This window comes from Podarcis pityusensis (genome assembly GCF_964106645.2).
Source record: "Podarcis pityusensis genome assembly, chromosome: 1".
Lineage (NCBI taxonomy): Eukaryota > Metazoa > Chordata > Lepidosauria > Squamata > Lacertidae > Podarcis > Podarcis pityusensis.
In genome coordinates, this window is record NC_138028.1 from 68,098,215 (window position 1) to 68,123,228 (window position 25,014).

At 42.9% G+C, this 25,014-nt stretch overlaps 1 protein-coding gene and 2 long non-coding RNA genes across 16 annotated transcripts in view; all 3 read right to left on the reverse strand.

Annotated features, from left to right (window-relative positions):
* Positions 1 to 12,185, reverse strand: part of MICAL2 (microtubule associated monooxygenase, calponin and LIM domain containing 2) — a 145,767-nt gene extending 133,582 nt beyond the window's left edge. For 5 of the 14 annotated variants that reach the window (XR_013988069.1, XR_013988070.1, XM_081011805.1 and 2 more), the window contains exon 1: positions 11,998 to 12,173. The gene's annotated coding sequence lies outside the window, so the exon portion shown is untranslated. Of the gene's footprint in view, positions 1 to 11,997 lie in introns of all 14 variants that reach the window. The other 9 variants (XM_081011803.1, XM_081011802.1, XM_081011800.1 and 6 more) reach the window with 4 other exon arrangements.
* Positions 7,577 to 11,825, reverse strand: LOC308459471. Its single transcript, XR_013978041.1, has 3 exons — positions 11,687 to 11,825; positions 8,731 to 8,823; positions 7,577 to 8,052 (listed from the first exon to the last, which is right to left on the reverse strand). It is a non-coding gene; the product is annotated as an uncharacterized lncRNA (long non-coding RNA).
* Positions 12,186 to 15,001: 2,816 nt separating the features above from the next.
* On the reverse strand, positions 15,002 to 22,255 carry LOC308481456. The gene is made up of 3 exons (XR_013988680.1): positions 21,993 to 22,255; positions 19,209 to 19,389; positions 15,002 to 18,383 (listed from the first exon to the last, which is right to left on the reverse strand). It is a non-coding gene; the product is annotated as an uncharacterized lncRNA (long non-coding RNA).
* Positions 22,256 to 25,014: the final 2,759 nt, after the last annotated feature.

Sequence of the window (25,014 nt, forward strand, 5' to 3'; positions counted from 1 at the left end):
GAAGGGACTTTATCAGCTCCATCAACTTGCTGTTAAGGCTACTGCAGTTACTAATCAAGCAAATACACTCCCTTCCCTATTACTGTATGTAATAGACCCTAGTTAAAGAAATCTTCAAGGCACAGAAATCTTTTTAAAATTATGCTTGTGGCCTCAACAACTGTGCATAACAAATAAAACATAGTGTGGAATGTTTACCTATTTAAGGTAATTATTTAAGTAATGCTGACAAGTACCTTTCACTTGGTCGGAATGGTACATACATAAGCCCACATTGTGCCCACATTGTATAAGGGTTTTCCTGCTTCAATGATCTAAGAAAACAGCCACTTTCCCCATATATAGAAATCGCTTGCACTCTCATCTTATTTCTACTACAACCATTATCCATTTTGCAGCATGAATACCTTGAAGTCTTAAGCATTCCAGAAATCAGCCATGAAAGGCAAGAGTAGGGTGGAAAATCTTGCTACAAAATCCATGTCCCACTGGACTCGATGTCCATAGGATGAAGAGGTGCCCAATTCTATTTCAAAATTACAGTATGAAGAAGTAGCTCATTCTCGCTCCACACATACAACTCCATCACGTGCCCCACTGTAAGAAAGCTGAGCTGCAAACTCATCTCCTATCCTGCCCCTTTCTATCTATCCTAAAACCTAGACCTTGTGTAGCCGCTCCACCCATACAATTTTTAAACTAGATAATAACAAAATAAACCTCCTCCCTTCTTCCAGAGCACCCACCCTTAATATTACAGAAGTTTAACATTAATTGAACCTCACTTACTTTGGGTATGCACTTTCAGTAGAGAGGATTCACACCTTCAGTGCCTTTTGAACCACCCATTAATAAAGAACACTCTTAGATGGACAGTCAGATACTTAAAATGCTGTTTCAAAGCACACCCAATGAAATATGAATGGTGCTTAAGCCTCTGTAGCACACAGAGGCTGGGTGGATACAGGAAAATAGCACATTCAGGTTTCTGAACATCCTACACAGGATGGAAGACTGTAGGCACTTACTCAAGCGCTCCAAAAATAATGTTTAGCATTGTTATGACTTTGTGGGTGCCAGACCTTTCAAATCCCTGGATCTAACAAGTGCAAGAAGCTAATCAAGCCAGGCTAGCTTCCTGAACTCCTGGGTCCAGCAAGTGTTGAAATACAAGCCAGGTTAGCTTCCTGCTGAGGTAATCACCAGGGGTGATGGGCCATTAAGAGAACAAAGGAAAGGGGGCTTTGTGTCAGATGACAAATGGGTGAGCTTCAACTCAAGGATAGAGGGGGGAAAGCCTGAGCTATGTGAGTTGAGTTATGTGAGCCAGAAGCTGGGAGAAAAGCTGCAGGCTGAGGAGGCCTCGGAGCAATGGTTGATTTCTATCTGAATCCAAGGCTGTAGCTATGGGAAAGGCAAGACACTTTTGGGGTGTTAATGTTTCTGCTGTGCCTCATTCCAAAAGGAAACACAAACCCTGGGTAAACTCCTGGAACCCCTGGAATCTTGCACTGCTCAGAGATAGGGGTGGCAAGCAACAGTATATTTCTGGCATTTATTCAGCTCAAGTGCAGCGTTTATTCAGCTCAGGCTCCTACTTACTTGGTAGCAGGCACCATTGAGGTCAATGGGATTTATCCTGAGTGGACATGCATAGGATTGCACTGGAAATATAGTCAAATGCTTCAGGTTGCGTGTTTTCAGGTTGCGCACAGCGCCGAACCCATAAATACCGGAACAGGTTACCTCTGGGTTTTGGCGCTCGCGCTTTGCACATGCGCAGAAGTGCTGAATCACAACATACGCGTGCGCAGACACGGCACTGCGGGTTGCGAACGCTGTGGGTTGCAAACGTGCCTCCCGCATGGATCATGTTCACAACCCGAGCGTCCACTGTAGTGCGTTCCACTTGACTTGTAAAAAAATAAACTCTTTGGCTTTATGACAGATTTTTATAAGTTTAAGAATGGTATTTTATGAGCCGTCAAATATTTTGGAGTCCCTTCCCCCCCTCAGTCACAACAGGAATTGTCAACTCTAGATTCAAGAAAGCAGACAATGAGGGTGTATATATTAAGATGTTCTCGAAGCTACAAACATGAGCCTGACCAAACTGCGGGAGGCAGTGGAAGACAGAAGTGCCTGGCGTGCTCTGGTCCATGGGGTCACAAAGAGTCGGACACAACTAAACAACAAATATTAAGATTACTCTTGGGAAGAATAAGAGGATTTTTGAGAGAGAGAGAGAGAGAGAGAGAGAGAGAGAGAGAGAGAGAGAGTCCTTCAGATAGTTGATGGTTGGGTTGAAGAGAGTTTTGTATCTTAATGTTAAAAAATCAACTTCAAGATGCCAGCAAATCTGTAGGTAGACTTGTTCCCTCCCTCCAATTTCAGCTTGGATGTTGTTTCAAAAGTTCAGCGGCAAACCTAGCTTAGAGACCTAATTATACTCATACCTGATATCAGCCACTGTACTGGCTTATGTGCTTGTTCCCCTGCATACAGCTCTTATTGGCCAGAGAAAACAAAGCAATGTTCCCTTTTTAAAGCTGGTCCCAGTCCTCACTGTACTTTGTCCCTAAATGACTCTCACAGACACACCTGTGGAGTCCCAGCTTTATTCCTCTGTAATGAACTTCAGCAGAAAGTACTTGCAAGTAGCAGTTGGGTTAACAAATCCATGGAAGAGTCGCTGATGGCCCACCACTGTGAGGAGGGTATTGTAGGGTAAAGCTGAATGAGGGAGCTTCAGCAGCCAATCAAAACTATTTAATCAATAGGCACTGTTATATTTTATGCACATTCTGCAACTTTTTATCTCTATTCTTCCTAACACATCTGTTGTCCTATCCTCTTTGTGTGCAGCCTGAGATCATGGCATTGGGAAGGGAGGGTATAACTCTCTTTAACAGATGGACTCAACCAGTCATTAATCAGGATTATCGAGATCTTCCTGCTAGTTATATGTAAATGAAGATTTTTAACCACTCTACCTGGACATCTTCAAAGGCTTAAGAGAATGCTTTTCACTTCTTTGCTAGTAAGCACTAAACTACAATGATGGCAGAATACTGGATCTATGAATGATGCTGGTTTAACCCTTTACCTCCAGCTACATTTTCTGCAAGTTACTTTTGCCCCACAAAGAAAAGCTTTACACACCTACAATACTATTCCAAACTAACAATTACAAGGTCTTATTTCAAAAGGCTGTGTTGCTTGCTAAAAGGATTTAGAATGACACAAAACTGTATGTGTACAAGTTGTTAAGTTTTCAAAGCATACAATGCATGCAATAACCCACAAATGCCTTATTATATGCGTTAATCAGTTAAGAAAATGAAGACTTAAATTATCAGTTGACAGTTATGTACCAACTTTAAATTTCAAAATGGGTTCATGATGTTTCAATATGATCAGATAGACAAACATACTGAAAGTGTGCTAGATGAATGTTGAAAGACAACTAGAAAAGCTCCTTTAAGTGTTATCCCAGCACAGCCAAGCAATAATCTGCAGGTTTAAGAAGTCTGAGAAGGGTTTATCTTCAATTAACAAAACCAAAGAATTTGCTTGTTTCACACACACACACACACACACACACACTTATATCTCTGCAGAATCAGGCTATTTCAACCTCTCGTTTCCAAGTTGACTTCAGTCCCATAATTCAGCTATTTCTCAGGCCAACTATAAAGTTTCCTTCATGTTCTTTAGTACTCTGTAACTTAGTCATATATGTTCCTGAAGCTGCACAAAATTAGCATTATTTGTGAAGAAACTCATTTAAGAGAAAGGAGCATATCCACAGGTATGTACAAAAACTAGCATCAGGGCTGGCCTGAGCTGCTTCACTCAAGGCAGTTCCTACACAGATAAAACAACAACGACACAGAAGTGTTAAGTGAACCCATGTTCACCATTATTTGTGAAAAATATGACAAAACTGACATGATAAAGACTTTTTTTGCATTTCCCCCTACACAGAGATTTATTATTCAAGACTGGATTGGTGCAATGCAGTCCCTTGAGCATGAACCAGAAACTGCTGTTAACAACCATGCTGATAAATATGGCATATTCTACTGCTAATCCTGCACACAACGGAAAGGAACAACATCAAGTGACCTTGTCTTGTCATTGATATTTGTATCAGCATTCTGCCTCAGTCGGCAGAAGTAGGTTTTGTCTAGCCCTAACCGGTACATTTTAACAGTGCTCTTTGTGAACATACCATTATTGAAAGAATGTAGCATGATCAGAAAATAAGGTAAGGCAAGCCCTGCTGGTTCAGACCCAAAGGCCCACCTAGTCCAAAATCTCGTTCTTACAGTGGTCAATCAAATGCCTATGGAAAGCCCACAAGCAGAACCCGAGTGCCATAGAGCTCTCACCACTTGAAATCCCAGCAGATGGTACTCAGAATCATATGGTTCTGGTGGGGGGGAGCCCTGGTTGTGGGAGGGAGGGCTATCACTTGAGCTCTGCTTGGTCATGTTGCTGCTACTTACTGGGTGGTAGAGGAAGAAGGGTGAGATAGCAGCATGACTGGTACAGCACACAAGTGCACCAGCAGAATAAATCCAGCACTCCACTATCTCACTGCTGACTCCGCCCCCCCCCCTTCCTGGCAACCAGGGTGTCAGGTGAGCGCTGCTGCTGCTACCTCCCCTAAAATTATCTGCTTCTGTATGAAGTAGTGGTTTATTTTGCCTGTTCTGAATCTTCCAACATTCAGCATCCAACAATCTATTCTCCCTATCCACTTTCTCCAAACATGAACAATCCTACACACACACACACACACACACACACACACACACCTTACTTTACCCTAAAAAGCCCCGAATGTTGCCACCTTTCTTCAGGGTGGTGATGCGCCAATTTCAGTTCTCACAAATAGAAAGGATGGATAAAAAGACTACCAAACCGAAGTCCTAATGTGCATCTGAAGGACACTATGGCAGTAAAACTTGTTATGTTATTCATGTCCCCATGCCTATAGCCAGAGTCAGGGATCCCATTCCAATGCAACACCATTCTCTCTGCTTAAGAATGGCAACACCGAAGTCGAGTGGGGAGATAAGGAACCAGGGGGCAGAAGATCAAGCAAGCAGGCTGCTTAAATGAAGCTTTCAGCTTTACTCCATTAGATAAAGTGGTTGTAGATTAAGAGAACAATTTTATTATAAACAGATTTACTCCAATAGTTGAAAAGGCCATGCCCCATGTATCTGGCTTTAGCTCTCTCATTTGTTTCTTACAGGAAACTTCGCTTTGATAAGATTACACTAGAAATGGTGTGGGAGGGGTGAGAGGTGTAGTCCTATTTGCCAGAACACACAACTATCTGATTGTGGCCTGAATCAGTACTTGCAGGAGAACGTCCCACCTGCTTCCATTGCATTCCATGAAACTTAACTGGTTATATATAGGAAGCGGGGAACCTCAGGTGTGGGGCCAGAATGTGGCCTTCCCGATCGCTCCCCCTTTCCCTAGACCACACCAGCACCTGCTCCAGACCACTCTTCAGAGCCTTAGCCTTAAGGCTTGAATGAGTCCTTGAACGCCGACAATGCCTTCTTGTGCTTCTCCAGATGGAGAGGGGTGTGTGCAGAGGTATAAGTAGAAGCCACTGGTGTTTACATGGCTAAAGTGCAACCTGCTGCACAAAAGCAGAAGCTATATCTGTTGCTCTGCCCTGCCCGCTTTGGTCTCTGGCACAAACTGCCACCCTGGCACAAACCCCATGTTCTATAGGGTTGCTGCCTAAAGGTGGTTTCTGCACCACCAGCAGCAAGAACGGCACATGTTTTCTTTGTCATAAATTTTATTCACAAAAAAGCATATTCATTTTCAAAAACCGCTATCAGTTAAAGCTGACTTTAGATACATGCGTGGATGGTGCTTTACCTGTAAATGATAATTTAAAGAACATGTGCTTTGTTTAAAGAAAACAGTATTTCTGCATTGTTTATCAAATATGTCTCCTCAAAAGTTTCAGTTACAGATAGGTAGCCGTGTTGGTCTGCCATAGTCAAAATAAAAAAAATCCTTCCAGTAGCACCTTTAAGACCAACTAAGTTAGTTCTTGGTATGAGCTTTCGTGTGCAAGCACACTTCTTCAGATACACTGAAACAGAAGTTGCCAGATCCTTCTATATAGTGAGAAGGTGGGGAGGGGTATTACTCAGAAGGGTGGTGGGAATGGGAGATTGACCAGCAAAATAACGTACGTTGTAGAGAAAGGAAATGGAGAAAAATCTCTCATCAATACTTGGGCGCATCCAACGAAACTGGAGGAGATTCGGGGCAGAGGTAACGTGCTGACTGCCACAGTTTTAGAAGGTTTTGAAGGAGGTTAGAGAAGTCCAATGAGAAGGAAGAGAAGGGGATTCCAATGGCTATTATTCCATGACAATCTATAGCATGGGTAGGCAAACTAAGGCCCAGGGACCAGATCCGGCCCAATCGCCTTCTAAATCCAGCCCACGGGTGGTCTGGGAATCGGCGTGTTTTGACATGAGTCGAATGTGTCCTTTTATTTAAAATGCATCTCTGGGTTATTTGTGGGGCCTGCCTGTTGTTTTTACATGAGTAGAATGTGTGCTTTTATTTAAAATGCATCTCTGCGTTATTTGTGGGGCATAGGAATTTGTTCATTTCCCCCAAAAAAATATAGTCCGGCCCCCCACAAGGTCTGAGGGACAGTGGACCGGCCCCCTGCTGAAAAAGTTTGCTGACCCCTGATCTATAGACTCGCCATGTTCAGAGGCAGCTCTGCACACACCTGAGAACGAACCATTTCCTCAAGCCTTGTTTTGTTTTTCATTATTTACTTGTTTTTATCCTGCATTTTATTCTGTGAACTGCCCTGAGAGCTTATGATCTGCCAATCTCCCATTCCCACCACCCTTCTGAGTAATACCCCTCCCCACCTTCTCACTATATAGAAGGATCTGGCAACTTCTGTTTCAGTGTATCTGAAGACGTGTGCTTGCACACGAAAGCTCATACCAAGAACTAACTTAGTTGGTCTTAAAGGTGCTACTGGAAGGATTTTTTTTATTTTTCCTCAAAAGTTTGTTTGTTATAACTCTTTAACAACATGAGGCTTGCAATGACAGGCATACAGCATACAGAAACAAGCAACAGCACAATCCATCTCCATCACAGCTTTCTTGTATTTGTTTCATAGCTTCTGTGAGAATCCAGATACTAAAAATTTCCACAATTATCAGTGAATTAAGTTTTGCTAATGTACCATAGTTTTCTGTGTAAAAGACAAGAGGGGTTTTTTACTAAAAAAGGATTAAAAACTGGGGGCATCTTATATATGGGTTGTGGGTAGGGGTGACTGGTGATTGGTTGCAGCTGAGAGCTGCAGATTGTCATTGGCGATTGTAATGTGATTGGTGGCTGCGGCAAGGGCTGCTGAGGATTGGCTGTGGCAGCGGCAATTGTGGTTGCTATGTACTTCCACTGTTGGCGCTTGAGTAGACGCTTGTAGCAGACACGAGTGATCGTTAGCGAGCGGTGCAAAAAAAAAGAAGCTCAAACACAACTTTGGGCCATTTTCTAAAATTGGAGTCCCCCAAAATAGGGGGCATCTTATACAAGGGGGCGTGTTATACACGGAAAAGTATGGTATGTTCTCTAAATAGTAACTGAAACTATGTTGACATTTCAACACTAATCCCATCTGAGTCGACCCACTGAAATCGGTGCACTTCGATATGTTGATTTCAGCGGATCTGCGCAGAGTATGATTGAGTTGGATGCTATCCACTGTAGACCCTATGTTTCTTGTTATGATCCCAGCTACATGCGCACAGAGAGACTGCAGTGGAGCCCCAAAGAGCCTTCTTTTTCCTCCTCAAACTCAAGTGCATTCCCAGTTGCAGCCCTGGATTGAAAAGGAAGTGCTGGACAGGGAGGCAGGAAGTGTACCAGGAAGTGCATCCAGCATGCATACTCCAGGCAAGGAGGAAGATAGGCCCCAATTTATTGATGCCTTCTCATGTACTTCTTTCATGGTGAGAGATATGCATCCTGCAATTGCATAAGTTAAAGATTTCTTAGTATTTCTAACTCAGCATTTCCCACGGCTGGAACATTACTTCAGTAAAGTTACTATTCAAAAACAAATGCAAGAAAGAAGACCTGTACGTCTGGGCTTTGCAATGAATGCCTATAGCTATGCTTTTATAAATTTGAATAAGTATTGTTTATAATTTGTTTCTTCATACAAGACACTTTTCCAGCGCAATTACCAAGTGACTCAGCCTGTAAGGGCAATAGGACACTTACATAGCCTCTCTCATCGAGAGAACAATACTTTGCATCGTTAATTAGGGTTTAGCATCCCAGGCAAGCAAGCCTTGCAAGTCTTATTTTCATATATAAAAAAACAGGAATCAGATCAAACAGGTTAAGAAGCTTGCCCCTAGTGAGCTGGTAGAAAACAAGGAGAGAGAAGAGAAAGACACCTTTTCCCTCCACTGTGTTATTTCTTACCACACCAATTCCTTAATATATAAAACCCTGGAATAAATAGCCAACAAGTACTCATAATTGGAACAAGACGTTTTCTGCTCCCATGACTCTCTCTTAACTCTGACCTGAAGTGGCCATCTCTAATGGTGAGAACGTCATTCAAATTCCACTCTCAAATTGCTTCTTGGCTGCGATTATTGGCCTGGATGCCAATTGTAAAGATAGTTTACGTACTTTGCTGCACTAGCATGCAATGCAAGTATTCCGTATGTGGCTCTTGAGCACACCGACAGCCATGGCCCATGTGTTTCTGCTGGTACAAAGCACCTAAACAGGGTGAAAGTTAGAACTTAAAACCATTTTATCAGTCCCCCCCCCCACACACAGTGAATCCTGGGAATTGTAGTCTTGTACAATTGTAACCTAAATTAACTGGGTGGTGGATCAGACTGTTAGTTACCAATGGTAAATTTAAGTTGGAATCTAAAGATAAGATTCCAACGTATCTGTGTCACTCAGGAGAGATATCCAGGATCCTTTGTTTTGCATTTTTCAAAACAATCTCTGTTTAAATACACACAATACATATAACAACATAATAAAGAACACTTCAAACACTGGCACTCCAAAGCCAGGGTAGATAGCAATGGGGTAGCATATCTAATTAAGCCCAACATGAGAGAACGAATTGAAGAGCCAATGAATTCAGAGAGACCCATTCGCACTGAATTTCACAAGTCAGTGATAGCATCACATTCTTGCAAAATATTTACAAGCCTGATGTTGAGCAAGCATTGTGACAGATTAAGTACTGCTGCAGATCATTGAGCAAACCTTCCTGCCATCAGTGCCAAGAGGAAAGATTGGTACAAAATACCATCAAATATCATTATTCATTCAAACAAACAAACAAAACAAAACGGCCTCTCTTTAGAATTATCTGCACTTTACTATGAATCTTTCAAGGAGCCATGGAAGGAGGTGGGTTTGCCTATTTAAAAAGTCACCTACTCAAGCAGCTGTTGTTAACCTTATTCAGTAGGGAAAAAAGGCTGTCAGCAGATCTTATTTAAGTAACTGGCAGGCATAAAGGAAATACCACCTGCTGCAGATTTTGTTAAGGATCTTAATCTGTGCTTTTTTCACAGTATATGGAATGAATAATATTGGTAGGTATAGTCTGATAGTATTAACATGACACAAAATACTAACAATATTTTTTAAATGATGCAGCACTAGAACAATCAAGGGTTGCCATATTTCAAAAAGTAAAAAGTAGTTTTTAACACGATTTCTGCTCAGCCTTCCACTATCCACCAAAAGACTCATTCAAAGGTATATTTGCAATGGAGATATCTACACAAACTCTGAAGTCAGGAGAACAGGAGTAGAGTCCAAAGTGCAAATTCTTAAGCAACTCAACCTGTATGAGCTCCTGTAAGAAATTACCTGATCCACACTGCATAGATGAAGGTGCAGACCAGAACTTAACTATCCACCAACTTTTGTACTTACAGGAACATTGTGGTGGTTTATTGGCAACTTAACGATAAGGAAAATGCGAATTTAAATACACATTTTAAAATACTACTTTAAGAGGGGTTTTTTAAAGTACAGATTAATTGAGAAACAAACGAATTGTGGGTAAAATGTGAATGCGACAGACCAGAAGACAGGTGAAAAAACAAAACAATATGTGGCTGGAGTATGTACACCTCTTAAAGGGGCAGAAAGCCATCCACAAATCCCCACACTCGTAGTGCAGTGAAGACAAATCCAAGAGGAACTCAGATGGACTTGAAGAATCAATCTACACGCGCTCCCCGCCCCCAACTGCATATGCACACACCTCCTTAAATAGACACACAATTTCACACTATGCAGGGCACACACATGGTCAAGTAGCATGCTGATAGGAAGACTAGCACACAAATGCATCAACAAGTGCCATCAGAAATGCTGATCACATTCCTTTAAAGTTCAGTTTCTCGAAGCTTGCAAGCCACTATTCCATCTTCAATGTATTATTAATTGATGGTGATTATATGGACTTTGCAGCATGTATTAACACAAGCCATTCTCCTTGGAGCAACAGAAGAGTTACACTGCCCATTCTCCTTGCCATGTTTTGCTTACATTTTTATTATAGGGATGTCCCACTTCTGTGGCTTAGTATACTATTAAAGCTCTCCTTCTTCACCCATAACAGGGAACAGCATGCTTGCAACTGTCTGTAAACAATCTCCAACTTCCCGTCCACACCCAGCCGGCTTCTATCTACATTCCTCATCTACCGCACCTCATTTTTCCCTTTAGGTTCTAAAACCTCTCTTCGGATGACCTGTCACTTTTAGGACACTAAGAAATGTGCCACTAACACTTCAGGACGTCTTCGGTCACATAAGGATTTGGGACTTGCATAACACAACTTAATTGCCACATGACCCCCAAGTTTAGCATTTTTTCCTCCATGTATATGATTCACATAAACACACACCCTGCCAATCAAAAACACTTCCACCACCTGACACAGTGGCCTGCAGTCTTCCAAAACTTATGCCAAAACAGATCTGGTGGGTTGCAATGCTACACCCAGTTACCTGGAAGTAAGTACTACTGAGCTCTAAGGTTTACTTCTGAGAAAACAATGTACACAGGCTCTCCCAACCCACCCAAACCTCTAATACAAATATGAGGAACCATCGGTTTTGCGACACTGCCTGCTCTCTTTATACTCTAACCAGCCTCATCAGTAACTGAAAGGAAGAAAAACCTCTACAAGTAAATGCTCTGATCAACTTATAAAAACTTATCTTTTTAATATATATAGAAAAAGCTCGGGATCTCCCCCTAGTTTTAAAAGCAAGTCCAAGCAACGCAGGCTATAGCAGAGCGTGTGTCTCGAAAGCCACCTGTTCTTAAGCCCCAAGAGCTGAATTGAAAGAGACCCTAAAAGGTGCCGGAGTGCAAAATAGTTCACATCTGAGTAACACAGCGAGAAAGAACGAACACCCACACAAGCAGGATTTTCGTTTATTTCCGCCTCTGCCAGGGATGTGGCTTTGGGGTTGCCTGTACCACGTCCTGTTTCTTCCTTTCTTTCAGCGCGCCACATTTTTATCTGTTTGACGAGCGGTTCTCTGTCTCCCCCCTCTCCCGCCCTTTCTTTTTAAAGAAACAAGTACTGTACCGCCCCGATCCCTTTCTCCCCAGCCGGAGGCTTCCCGGGGTTCCTCGAGGCAACGGCGTTGAGATCAGATCCGCACTCCGGGTGAATTATTTAGCGCTGCTCCCGGGCGCCTGAGTCCTGAACCAAACGCCACCTGCTCCGCCGCGGCCAAGGGCAGGCGAGATAGAATTGCCCAGAGAAGCCAGGGCTGAGCCGGCGGCTCTGGGCAGGGCGCAGCCGCGGGAACCGGGACGCCTCCGGTCGGGAAGCTTGCCCGGACCTCCTTACGCAAGAACCTAAGCGCCAAACGCGCGCGCCCTCCGGTGACTTACCGAGAGCCCCCGCTCAACATGTTCCCTCAGAGGCAGGAGAAGCCGGCGGCGCTCCGGCTTCTTTCCCGGGGGGCTCCTCTGGGAGCCACGCACATGCCTTGCGCTCCCTGCGCGCGCGCGCGACTTTGCGCGAGGCGATACGCGCGGCACTGGCTGCCGGGACTGTCTCGCTCGCCAGAGCCCAGAGCGCTGGGGCTGGGCGTGGCTCCGGGCGAGCGAGCGAGCTCTCCCTCGGCCAATCCGAAGGCGGCCTGAGGGAGTCCTGTCAGCGCGAGCTCGCACGTGGGAGCAAAGCAGGGAGAGCTGAGGCGGCTTCCTTTTTTATTGCTTGCTCTCTCTCTCGAGGAGGGCTTGAGAGAAGGGCTTCGCCGGAAGGAGGGTTTGGACTGGTGGAAGAGCGCAACCCTAAGCCTGTGAAAGGCAGAAAATAGAAGAAGAGGCTCCCTTACACCGAGTTCGGCCACTGGTCCATCTGGCCCATGTAACTTTTTCGGGCCAGAGCCGCCCTCTCGGTTCCATGAACTCATCCCCAGTGCCCCCCTTACTCTGCTGCACTCGATCCAAAGCATTATTTAGAACAGCGGTTTGCACGACCCACTAAGTCTTCATTGATTGCGCACGTAGTCAAAATCCAACTGATGAAATTGATCCAGCGATACCAGCTTTTCAAAGTCTGGTAGTATTCATTTACACCCACCCTGCTGCCTCCTTGCCTCTTACCGCCCTCCAGGGGGCGCTCCTGCCCACTTTGGGAACCAGGGATGTAGCTGACTTGTGTTCCCGGTTTCATGCAGGGATCTTTCCCAGGAGAACCTGGAGATGCCATGGATTGGACTTGAGTCGTTCCGCATGCAAGATACTGTATGTGCTGTGTCACTGAACTATGTGGTCCCTCACTTAGGCATTGAGTGTATTGGGGCCTCTTTATACCATAGCTGTCAACGTTTCCCGTTTTTTAAGGGAAATTCCCTTATTCCGAATAGGATTCCTCGCAAGAAAAGGGAATAGTTGACAGCTATGCTTTATGCATCCAGAAAATGTTTTCATGGATTGTAGCACTTCAGACTGTAAATCACTGGATTGTAAATCACTACAAACCAGTGATTTAATTTTTCAGCTTCTCCATAAATCAACATATTGGGCCGAACTCCTGACAAGCTAGTTTTCTATACATGCCCACCTCAAGGTTCAGACCAGGCATGCCATCTTGAATAAAATATTGTGGGGGGGGGGGGCAGGTAAGCCCCACCCTGTATAATTGATCACATGACACAGTGTGCACACACTATCTGAATGGGAAGGCCTATCAACTTTGTGGAGGCCTGGCCCCTTCAAATATTTTATTGTGAGGGCCGAAACCCCCACGGCCCCTAGTAGTTTGCTCTTATGTTTTAGACATAATCTCCCACCTGTAGCCTGAAGTGGTATAGTCCTGGAAAAGCTTTGTTACTTGATTCTGCTAAATGTATAAACTGGCTCAGCTGCATCCACACCATGCATTTAAGAGCATATTGAAAGCATATGACTTTGTTAAGGATGCTGAGAATTGTAGTGTACCCTTTGAGGGGTAAACCACGGTGCCCAGGATTCTTGTGGGGAAGTGGTGTGCTTTAAATGTAAGTAGTGCATAGAGCCCTGCTCTCTAATAAATGTGGTTAGGAGCTGCAATTGTGCAGCCTAACTCGATGCATTTTTATTCTGGAGGAAACCTCACTGAATGCAATGGCTTTGTTCCCAAGGAGGTGTGCATAAGACCATAGCCTTAAATGGGAATCATTTATCTGTAACCATATCTGGGCACTAGCACTTTAGGTTTGGATCAAAGATGATATACATGTCCCACTGTATGCCATTATTAAATAGACCTTCTGGAAGATAGGCTTTTGCCAGAAGTAACTCAGGAAATAAGCCCAAACAGGAACTCTCTGGGAATTCTAAGGAGGCATGTACACAATTATGGTGCAAGTCTAATTCCACAGATGTTCCATCAAAGTCTAAAGGGGTATTTAGGGAGTAGAAGGTCTATCGCTCATATATAAATTCATTTAAATATATGTGTATTTACAATTGCAGCTTGAAAAACATTAAGGTGAAGCTAGCTTGCTTGCCACATGGCAAATAATCATAAGTGTAATCCATCATAACTAACTTCCACTAACATTAGCTTTGCTGGGACATGGATAGTAGAGTTGAAATGAAAGTGGGGGGGGGGGTAATCTATTCAAATTTGAAATAGCATTGCTTGAATGGCCCAAAAAACTTTGTGGCAGAAATCAATCCAACTTATATAATCATACTGAGAAAACAAGGGTCACAACAAACCTTTGTTCAGAATTAGTGCTGTTCTCGTGTTTCAGTGAAATGTATTTATTAGGTGTACCCTGCACTAGTTACAATGACATCTCCAATCTCTATGTTCTTGATTTGGAGTTCTTGCTTTTGCAAGTGACATGAAATTTAAGGACATTGTTTCCGCTTAGTAATGTTAACTAGTCTCTGAAACAAAGTTGTTTACTGTGATCATCCATATCTTGCTTTCATTGTGGACAGTGCTGAGAAACAGGTGATAAAATTATCCAGTTATTTGTGGAATGTTTCATATTATCTCTTCCTAGAAATAGATTAGAAGCATTCGTATTCAATATCACTTCCAGACAGAAATAACCAATTGTGAGCACAGGAATCAAGGTCACTTTTGCAAGACAAGTTTTATTTAACAAATCACTGGCTCTTATATTCATTTTATTCTGAAATATTACAAAGTTGAATCCAAAACAAGATAGTCACAGCCATAGAGGCACATAAGTTCCCTGCAAACTAGAAAATCAAACCAATATAACTTTATTAGTTTGTATCACTCTTAGTGTGCTGTTGATTTTAAATGTTGCATTCTGAGGAAGGAGTGGAAAGAAGAAAGTTGGTTTTGGTATGGCAGCAAGGAAGAATGGTGAAGGGGACAGGAGACTTAGGTATGGTTGCAAGAAGGAGAGCTGGAGGCACAAAGGTCCAAGGTAGGAGCATGATGAGAAATAATAGCAGAGAGATAATGTGGGGCAAGGCCACTGAACCCTTCAAAACTGGACAGGGCAAATAAGCTGGACAGAAAAGAGGGATGTGGCCATTTGAGAAGTGGTATTAATAGATGAATTATTATAACAGCAGAGTTTCAGACAGAGGTGAGAGGCTTGAGGGGAGGGGAGGCAGAAGAATGTCGCAGAAACCAAGGCATCCAGAACTGTACTGTTGCTTTAGCCAAGGAACTGGAGAGAAGGTGGCACAGTTTATAAATCTTATACAGGGAAAAGTGAAATGACAGTACCCATGACAGTATATACAGTGAGAATTGCACAGGGTCCAGAGAAGAACTTTGAACTGAACCAACTGGGAGGGAGAAGTCTGGGGAGGTTGGGATGTGTGGTTTCCTGTATTTGAATGACTAAGCTGCTATATAACAAGACAGTGTGTTGAGATAAGAGCCCTAGAAGCCTAAGGGATAGATGGGATCAAGGAGGAGAGGGTAACTGTAAGAAAGGTACCAGAAAGGTGGATGAGAATGAAGTGAGATCAATAAACAATTTAGTAAGGGCAGTTTCAGTGGAACACCAGATTGATGGCAGTCAGGACTCAGCAGAGGAGTTAGGAAAGAGTAAATCAAGGCAATGTAAGTAAACAGCACATTTCAGAAGCTTGTTGTCCCAGTTTACTGGTAGCATTTGAATCTATGTACTGTTCCTCTACCCACCCAATCTTGCTATCGAGGCCTTCCAGTTGCTGTTACACTTTGGCTGATGGACATGGTCTTCCCAAGTTTGCGTGTGTCCCTATAGCTAGGGATAGCCAATGTGCTACTCTCCAGATGTTGGAGTGCAACTCCCACCATCCCTCCCATTGTCCACACTGGCCAGATTACCTCTGCTGGTTGCCTCTGCTGTAGCTTTTGGTTCTGATATGCTCTGTTATCCTACCTCCTGATTTGCTTTTGGGTTCTGACTTCAATTCTGTCCTTCAACTCTGACCCCCTTATGTTACAGTAGGCTCCTGTTTCATATCAGATTATTAACTTGAGCTCAGCCCTGATAGACAACATGATGGGTATTTCTTCAAGAGATACGGAAAAGGAAATAAAGATTTAAACCAAAAATAATAAATTTCCTGAACAAGTCTGATTTATAAGGATTTGGGTCCATGGGAAGTTTCTGCTGACTTCCCTATAAACTTCTGTCCCAGCTCCAAAAGAACTCAGAGTCTGGACTGTGAAACTATCCCAGCTAGATAAGTAGCCTGTCTAAAAACAATGACTTTCAACGAGACTCTTGAGGGCCTCCTGCAACACCTACCCACAAAGATTGTACTGCAAAATAGGGGAGGGAGCGGCAAGACAAGAAAGAGCTTACAGAACCTGAAGTACTTCTTTAATGGCCTGGTTAAGCCTCTATTAGAGAAGTGATAGCTAATAGTTTCCCACATCAACCAGGAAATAGCTGGACATTCCTCTGGAAAGTGAGAACCATTTTGGCTAAAGGGTATGCCTCCTCCCACCACCAGGGGTGCTGTTACCTAGGTGTCTGTGAAAGAAACAAAGGGGGAAACTGCCATTTTGCATCAAAGACAGGTGAGAGTGAGCACTAAGACTGGGTTCTGTAAGTACCTTAAGGCACTGAACATCTCCAAGGAGATCTGGTGTGGGGGCAGTGGACTTGGCTCTTGACATGGCCAGCGCGCTCCTTTTCACCACTTGAGGCAAAATGGGAAAGTGCTTTCTCGCCCTGCTGCTGCAGCATCACCCACCACCTCTGGTGAAGAAGAAGCACTGGCATTAGCTGATTTCCAACAAGACACCCTGCACTCTGTGACATCGCATGAGATTTTGGTGAGATCTTGATCTCACCAGAAACTGGCACCAATGCCATTACTGTTTCTTTGCCAGAAGCACAGGCGATAGGGTGGGCAGGGTGGCCTTGGGGGCTTTTGCCGCCCGGGGCGACTGCTTCACCCTGCCTCATGGGTGGGCCAGGCCAAGCTGTTGGCCCAATTAATCTGTGCTTCTACTTATGCTCAATCTGTATATTTGAAATTCATGCAAATATAGTATTACACACAATCAGTAATACCCTTCAAAAGAAAAACCTGGGTAATGGCTGCAGCAGCCCTGGAATTTCTCACCCGCCTGGCAAAAGTAAGGCGAATATAACAATTCACATAAAATTTCAAAGTAGATGGGCTCAGAAAATCAGCCAACAGCAGGTGACTTATAGGCCTGGGCAATATATCGATATCACTTGTTGATGAGTGGTAAAAACTTTCCACGTGACCAGGTTGCCCCCTGGCTGCATATTCTCTGAGAGGAAATGATAAGTAACATCAGTTTAGCATCCTAAAGTAATCCTTCTCTTTCTTACCTGTCAGGGCTATAAAAGAACTTGAAATACAGGCTGTTGCTTGCAAGAATAAACATTTTTAAAACTGCCCTATGTTCTGCCTTAGATCTTTCACAGAGTTTGTAATAGCTGAGCTTACGATTATCTGATTGTTTTGTGAGAACAGCGGAAACAATGTTACATATATCATGTAGCTGTTAATAGGCTAAGATAGCTGAACATTGGTCTCCGCAGAGGCAAGCTACATTGCAAGACTCTGAAAATTTGTCAACAAAGTGCCTCACATCTCTCTATAATTCTTGTGCTTACTGTCTCAGATTTCAGTAACCAATGAACTAGGATCCCATTCCATAAGACTTGTCCAGCAAAAGGGGAACCCAAGATACTCTGAGCTTGCCAGAATGGTCATAACAGTGGGCTATGTGGAAAACCCAAAAGTGCAACAAGTGAATTTGGGTTTGGGTTTGTTTTTGCAACAGCTGAAAATTAAGCTGTCAGGCAACTGCTGCATTCCCAGATGAAACCCTAGAGTAGGAACTTAGTATATTAGTTGGCTGAATTATCACTGTATTATTTACACTCCTGGAATCTATTAAAAGTGCCCTTCAGGGTTATTTCAAACTTAGCTCGAAGCCTGACCTGTTAAACTTCATACTCTTAATGACCTGAACTTAACTCCTTACCTCATGTGTAGCTTATCCCATACTTAGGGTAATATTTTAGTCTATTATGACAATATTATAGCTGAAACAGTTGCAAACAGAACATTGCTCAAACCATGCTTTCAGTCTGAAGTTCTTTAAAGCGTTCTTGAAAGTTCTTGAAAACTTGGAAGTGAGTCTTATTGAAATCAATCCAAGTAAATACCATTAGGATTGGGCAGTTAGCCTTCTTTGGGGCTGAAAAGGGCACAGCACTATGTGGAAAGCAGGTGGATCCATCCTCCTCAGTCTCCAATTCTGTATCATTCAAAGGTACATGCCTCAAAGTGATTACAGCTGCTGACTGCTAAGGATGAGAGAGAAACTGAAATTAGTTTGCATTTAATTCACACGTCCCTAAAATGAAATAAATTATACAAACTGAAACACTTTGCTGAATTTTGCAGTGTTGTTCTCCAATCATGTTATCCATATATTAGTGAAAATAACATAAAGGACACATTCCAGCCAGGCAAAAACACTCAGGGTAGGAAGCTGAGGCAGTGAGGGGTGTGGCCTGAGGAGAGTTCTGAGGGTCAGATACAGAGGCCTGACAGGCTGGGCCTGAGGCTCCTTGCCCCTTCCATCAAGGGATGAGGCTGGATTCGGCCAACAAGTCCCTCTCAGAGAAAGTCCCGCCTTGCTAGCATAACAGGGTTTCACCCCTCTCCTCCCCCTCTCCCTGAATTGGCTCTGGGGAGAGTCAGGAGAACCTCCAGAACAGCCCCACAGGGGGAGGAGAGAGGGGAGACTGTCCCATCTAGCAAGCCAAAATGCTTGTGCCGACGGAACGATTGCCATAGCACTATGCTGAATTCCTTCCATGGACTTTCTTCCTCAGCTAATAAATAGCAGCCGAGTTGTAAGTTAGGTATGCTGCCTGCATCAAGTGTGCCACGTCCCCCCAACTTGCAGCTACATGAATAAGATTAGATTAATCATTGAGATTGAGCTGCATGAATAATCTTAGATTAATCACTGAGACTGCCTGTAAGTCACAGAAAGATTTTTTTTTGGGGGGGGGGGGTGTCAGGAATACAAAATGATGAAAATTCATCCACACTCATGCCTTATCAAGGTGGGGGCCACTTCAGCATGGCCCAATCCCATGTCACAGCAGTAAACGGGATACCTGGGACAGTTAGGTGGTCCTTTCCCAGGTAATCAGATCCAACACCTTCCTTCCAGTGGGATACAGTGTCTCTGAGAAAAAAACTCCTTATGATAAACTCTGCCGATGTGTGAGCTCTTGAGCTGTTAAGCAAATGACCTCAATATACAGGGTGTTTTTTTTCTGGAGTGTCACCATAGACCTGAAAGAGAGAGAAAACCCCTTCTTTTAATGTTTTAAGTGTAACTGCTGCCAGTGTTTGTATTTTAGATTGCTGCTTCTGGTAGTTTGATATTTGTTCTCTTACTTTTTTTATTTGTATTGTGTTTCTTATACTGTGAAGCTGTGCTGAGTGCCCTATGGGTAGAGAACTAGGGCAGAAATTGTTTTACATGTGGTCATGGCTATATCAAACAGATGCCCCACAAGCCTAGAGCATACCGATCATGTTGTGAGGTGTGCATGTGAAGGAGGACTCAGGATCTCTGCAAAAAAGTAAGCCCCACAGTGAACTCAGTGGGACTTGCTTGTGAGTGACATGTATAGGATTACAAGGGAGAACTTTTAATCAACCCCTTGCAGTATTTCTAACCAAGGTTGTTTCATCTTACAATTTTTTTTTCATTTCAACTTCCTTACTTAATCCATTATTAAACAAGGGTGAGCTTCTGCTTCGTGATTTCTAGAGCTACTAGATGCTAAAAGAGTTGGAATTCATCCAGTTTATAGTAATAACATGAGCCAACGTGTACGTTTCATTGTGAACCTAAACAGATAATGTTTAAGTAGATGCATAAACCCAGCCATTTGGAAAGGACATTTCTGTTTATTCGATAGCCACAACAATCAGCATGTTGTGAGGGGTTTTTTTTTGCACAGTGGGGGCAGGGGGATTAGGCTGTATGCCTAAATCCTTTTCTAATTGCTGGATCCAGCTAGGATTCAATTGCTGAAATAGCTAGGCCAGCTTCTTGGTGAGGTAGTGCTCCCCTAAAGTATGAGTAGTGAAGGTAACAAAGGAAATGGCTCCATGTCAGACGGCAAATGGGTGGGCCCCTGCTCTCTCAACTAGCCGTTAGAAGGACAAAGGCCAGAGTTGGGTGTGTTGATGCTGTGAGACTCTCCATTGTAGGCTCAAGTTGTAGGAAACTGAACCCTGGGTAAGCGCCTGAAACCCCTGGCATCTTACAACGATATTTATCTTTTAAAAATGGCCTGATTTACACGTAACACCGAGACAGACTATGGCTTGGCATGAGTCCTCATGGAGTGGCCAGCCTCGCCTAACCCTTGTGCTTGAATTGCAAACGGGATGGTACTGGATTTATCTATATCAGGGGTCAGCAACCTTTTTCAGCCGTGGGCCTGTCCACCATCCCTCAGACCATGTGGTGGGCCAGACTATATTTTGAAAAAAATATATGAATGAATTCCTATGCCCCACAAATAACCCAGAGATGCATTTTAAATTAAAGGACACATTCTACTCATGTAAAAACACGCTGATTCCCAGACCGTCCGTGGGCCTGATTGAGAAGGCGATTGGGCCACATCCGGCCCCCGGGCCTTAGGTTGCCTACCCCTGATCTATATAGATAAATTCCCCAACATTCAACAAATAATCCTCAAACAAAGGAAGTAATCCTTTCAAGCTCCAATGAATAAAAACAATCGTGAGTTTTGAGAACTGCAATTTCAATTTCAAAGCTAAAATTGTTTTTCTAAGTGTTACAAAAATACCCATTTAGATTTGAAGCACTCTTTTAAATCCATGTGTATTAATGTCTCAGGCTGCCAGATTAAATTAGGGACAACATGGGCTGGGGAACTGTGGTGCCTTTCCAATTGTGACTTGCATTTTGTACAGTGGTGGTGTGAGGAAACAAGACAAAAGATATTTCCAAATATGGGATATCTGGCCATCCAAGCTGTCCTCAGCAAGTGATGTTATATCACCATGGAAATGTGTCAAGTCTTTGTGTGCTTTGGAAGAAAAATACGATTTTTTATTTTTTATTTTTGGCATACCTTTTTGGGTGGAGTATGCTGTCTACTCCAATACTGTTATTTTTTTTGCGGGGGGAGGGCATACTTAAACAAGGTTACAGATTGAGTTACCAAAAAAACCCCATCCCGTCTTATTTATTTATTTAGGACTATTGCCAGTCCCATCCAAAGTTTTCTGATTACATTTTATTACAGATTCACATATACAGAAGATGAGTCAAATGTTTGCCACAGGCTAGTCCCCCCCCCCTGTTATTTTTGAAGAAATATAAATAGAATTTTATTTTCTGCTGGTTACCTGCTGTGTTGTTTATTTTGTTGTTTTTAGTTCATTGTATGATGATTGTTTTTTAAATTAAGTTGTGGCCAGACACATCAATCAACTCAACAATATTTCAAAAGGCAGACTATAAATGTTTCTCGTTCAACATTACCTGTGAACAATAGAGGTAAGATTTGGGGGCAGAAGAAACACTCAGCATATCCTCAGACTCATCTTTTATTAAACGGTACATTTAATATATTGTGGCTCAGCTCTTACACCTAAGAGAGATTTCAGAACTGTGCTGAAATATTCAAGGATGGAGCCCTGGCTCAAAGGAAGCCTTTCCACATTTGCAGGACAGTCACCCTATTGAGACTCTTGCTTTAGCAGTAGGTAAGTGGAGGGCTAACTTTGTCTCCATATTCTCACAGCCCCATAAGATTGTGCCACTTGCAGGGAACAAAAGACATTGGTAAATATTCATAAGCTACAAAGATCAAGGCATGCCTGTCAACCTGTTGCCAGTACCTTACCTGGACCAGTTGGTTGCGTGATCACTAGCAATGAAGGTCAGAACTCATGGACCTTAAATCATTTTCTAGAAGAGAGGATTTTCACAAGTGCAGCTTTCCTCATTGCTCTGAATGTGCTGAAACTCTTTCTGTCAAATGTCTTCCTTTGTACAATTGTCTCACCCTAGCAATGGTCAGCAGGAGGAAGTAATGCTTGCTTATATAATGGAATTAAGTGGCACCAGATAATATTATAATTCTGAAGGGTCCTGGTAGGAGTGATACTGCCCATGTACATGGCAAACAAAAATTAGCATCTGTGAGCCAATTTATAATACATTGCATATTACTTCAAGAGGATCTTGGGTAACCCAAAAAAGGATGGGCTTCAAAAATATCTTCCTGGAATTCTTTAACAGAAGCTCAGGGTGAAGGGGAAGAGATCAGCTGCCAAAATAAATTGCTCTTAAAATCAAGCATTTATTACTGTGTTCCTGGAAGTTAATATGGCTATCTTAATGAGCTGAAAGGAAAGCTTCCTTCTATTTTCTTCTCAGAGAAATTCTGGTCTCTCTTTCCCAGTCATGACCTATTTTTTTGCAAGAGTTCTTGCCAATAGGCTGTAAAATGTGTTGTCCCGAAAGAAAACCATTATCAAAACATGCACTATTTATAGTCCCCATGCCTTAAGCTTCTTGCAATATGTTTCCTGTTCAGACAGACCACTAGTCACCAGAAAGCGTCTCAAGCAGTATAACTAGTCACTTCCTGATCTCTGTGACAAGAAGGATCCCAAGCTAATTGGACTCAGATGATTGGCCACATAAATGGCTTTGTCCCACATGCCTCTGCGTATGGTGGTAGGAGGCAATTAGAGAAGTTAAGCTTCAAACTGAAAGGGTGGGGCTGCAGCAGAACAAGGAAAACATGCTTCCTTCTACAGATCTGGAAACCAGCTTAAAACAGTATACACAGTACAGCAGGCCTGGGGAATCTCAGGCCAAGGAACTGAGATTCAAGTAATTTCTATCTTGCCCTCAATGATCTCCTCAAACAAGGCCCCCATCCCCAGGCTACAGCCCTCACTTTCACCTGCTTAGTGCTTTCTTGCGTGTTTTAGCCTGGCTGGAATGTGTCCTGCAACTTTGGTCCTACCTCTTGCTGGCTTTTCTGGATGGAGGATGCAGAGTGTTAACCTCTGGTTTTTACATGATTGGAAGGTGGCCTACTTTACAAAGGGAGGGGTCACATCGGTTTGCCTCCAGTCCAACCCACAGGAAACATGGAACTCAGACTGAAAAAGGTTCACCATGCTACCGCTATATATAGCATTTTCCTACTTGTGTTTGTTGTAGTTCTCATAGATGGTTCTAGTTCAGGGTTGGCTAACCTGCAAACTGAATCCAACCTCCCAGGCCCCCACACCCCATCTTTTTAAAAATACAAAAACCACAACATTTTACTGCTCCTGTGGGTCTCCCACTATGATGCCACTCCATTTTCCATTAATTTTTCCCTACTATATATAATCTAATCTAAACTAAATCATCTATCTATCATCTATCTATCTATCTATCTATCTATGCATCTGATGCTTCCATAGGTTCTCTTTGTAACATCAAAAGGTTTTTCTGATTAACCTATACAGTCCAATTTGTGAGCATAAAATTTTTCTTTTGGAACTAATTCCTCTGTGTAAACAACATGTATTGTGGTTATGGACTGTAGAATTTCACACAGGAGGTGAGCATGTGACGGCCTTCTTGTTTTTATTGGCCTAGTTTGCACTTTGCTCATAGCAAACAATTGTGGGAAGATTCCACCACAGGCACAGATCATGACTGGATGTAACAGAAAGGCACTTCAGAAGGATGCCATTACTGTTGTGTTAAAGGCCACTGAGATGCACTTCCCCTGTCCACAACACCATGCAGAGCTGTCTCAGTCCCAAAATATGTGCAGAAACTAGACAAAAAACAGATCCAATCAGTAAGGAGAAAATAGATGGTTCACAAAAGTGTTCATTCCGGCTTAACTATGAATATATTTCAAACCTTCTGAAGTCCAGTTCTAATCTGAGGTTCTGACTGTCAGTTCTGCATCTTGCCTCAGAAGTACCTTCCTCCATAATCAGATGCAGATTATGAGGTGAAAGGAATTATGTGAAATATTATCTTCTTTCGCTTTCTTTGCAGGTATGCAATTTTTGCTCCATAAGCAGGAAGGAGCAAGGCACAAATGCTATAATCATTTGCAGTTTGCAGACTAAGGGCCTGCTCAGCAGAGTGTATTTTAGTGATGCAGCATTTAGATCAGATTCTATCTATTTATGTTTCCAATATATTTCCTGTTAAGTTGCGGGTGAACATATCAGACGATACAGCGATTCTTCAAACAGCTCTTGTTTATTGACAGTATTGACAGGCCAAAACAGAACTAAACTGAAGGGTTCAGCCAGTCTGCTTATACAGAGCTCCACTACAGTGCAACAGTAACAACTTTCTGTAACTATCCAATCATTGAACGTCACTTTCAATTCCTTATTTGCATATGTGGACCTGAGTGGAAACTATCTACAGTATCCCCCTGCTGGCCCAGGGTGAGAACTTCAGTATATAACATTTCCCTCGTAGAACACACAAGGATTGTTGCACTCAACCTTACACTGAGGACTTTCATTTGAGCTAGTGGGGGGAAAGACTTGAACTCTGACTTCAAAACTATGAGCCATACCTTCAAATCAATTCACATGCTACAAGTTAAACTTGGTGAAATCTGGTTTGAGGCTGTCAGGATCAGACTTACCTTGGCATCATGCATACCAAGGCAACCTACACATCACGACAGCCTCCTCAGCATGAATATTCTGAAGCTTTTTAGTTCAGTAAGCCAGGGCTCAATGCTTCATCACACTTTAGCATAAACAAGAAATGAACATGGAGCAACTGGGTTTCAATTTGGGACATAACCTCTACCCTTCTTCTCAGACACTCTGTACTGTCACTAAGGGGTTTAGTCACTAGGTGACATTGGACTTAGATGG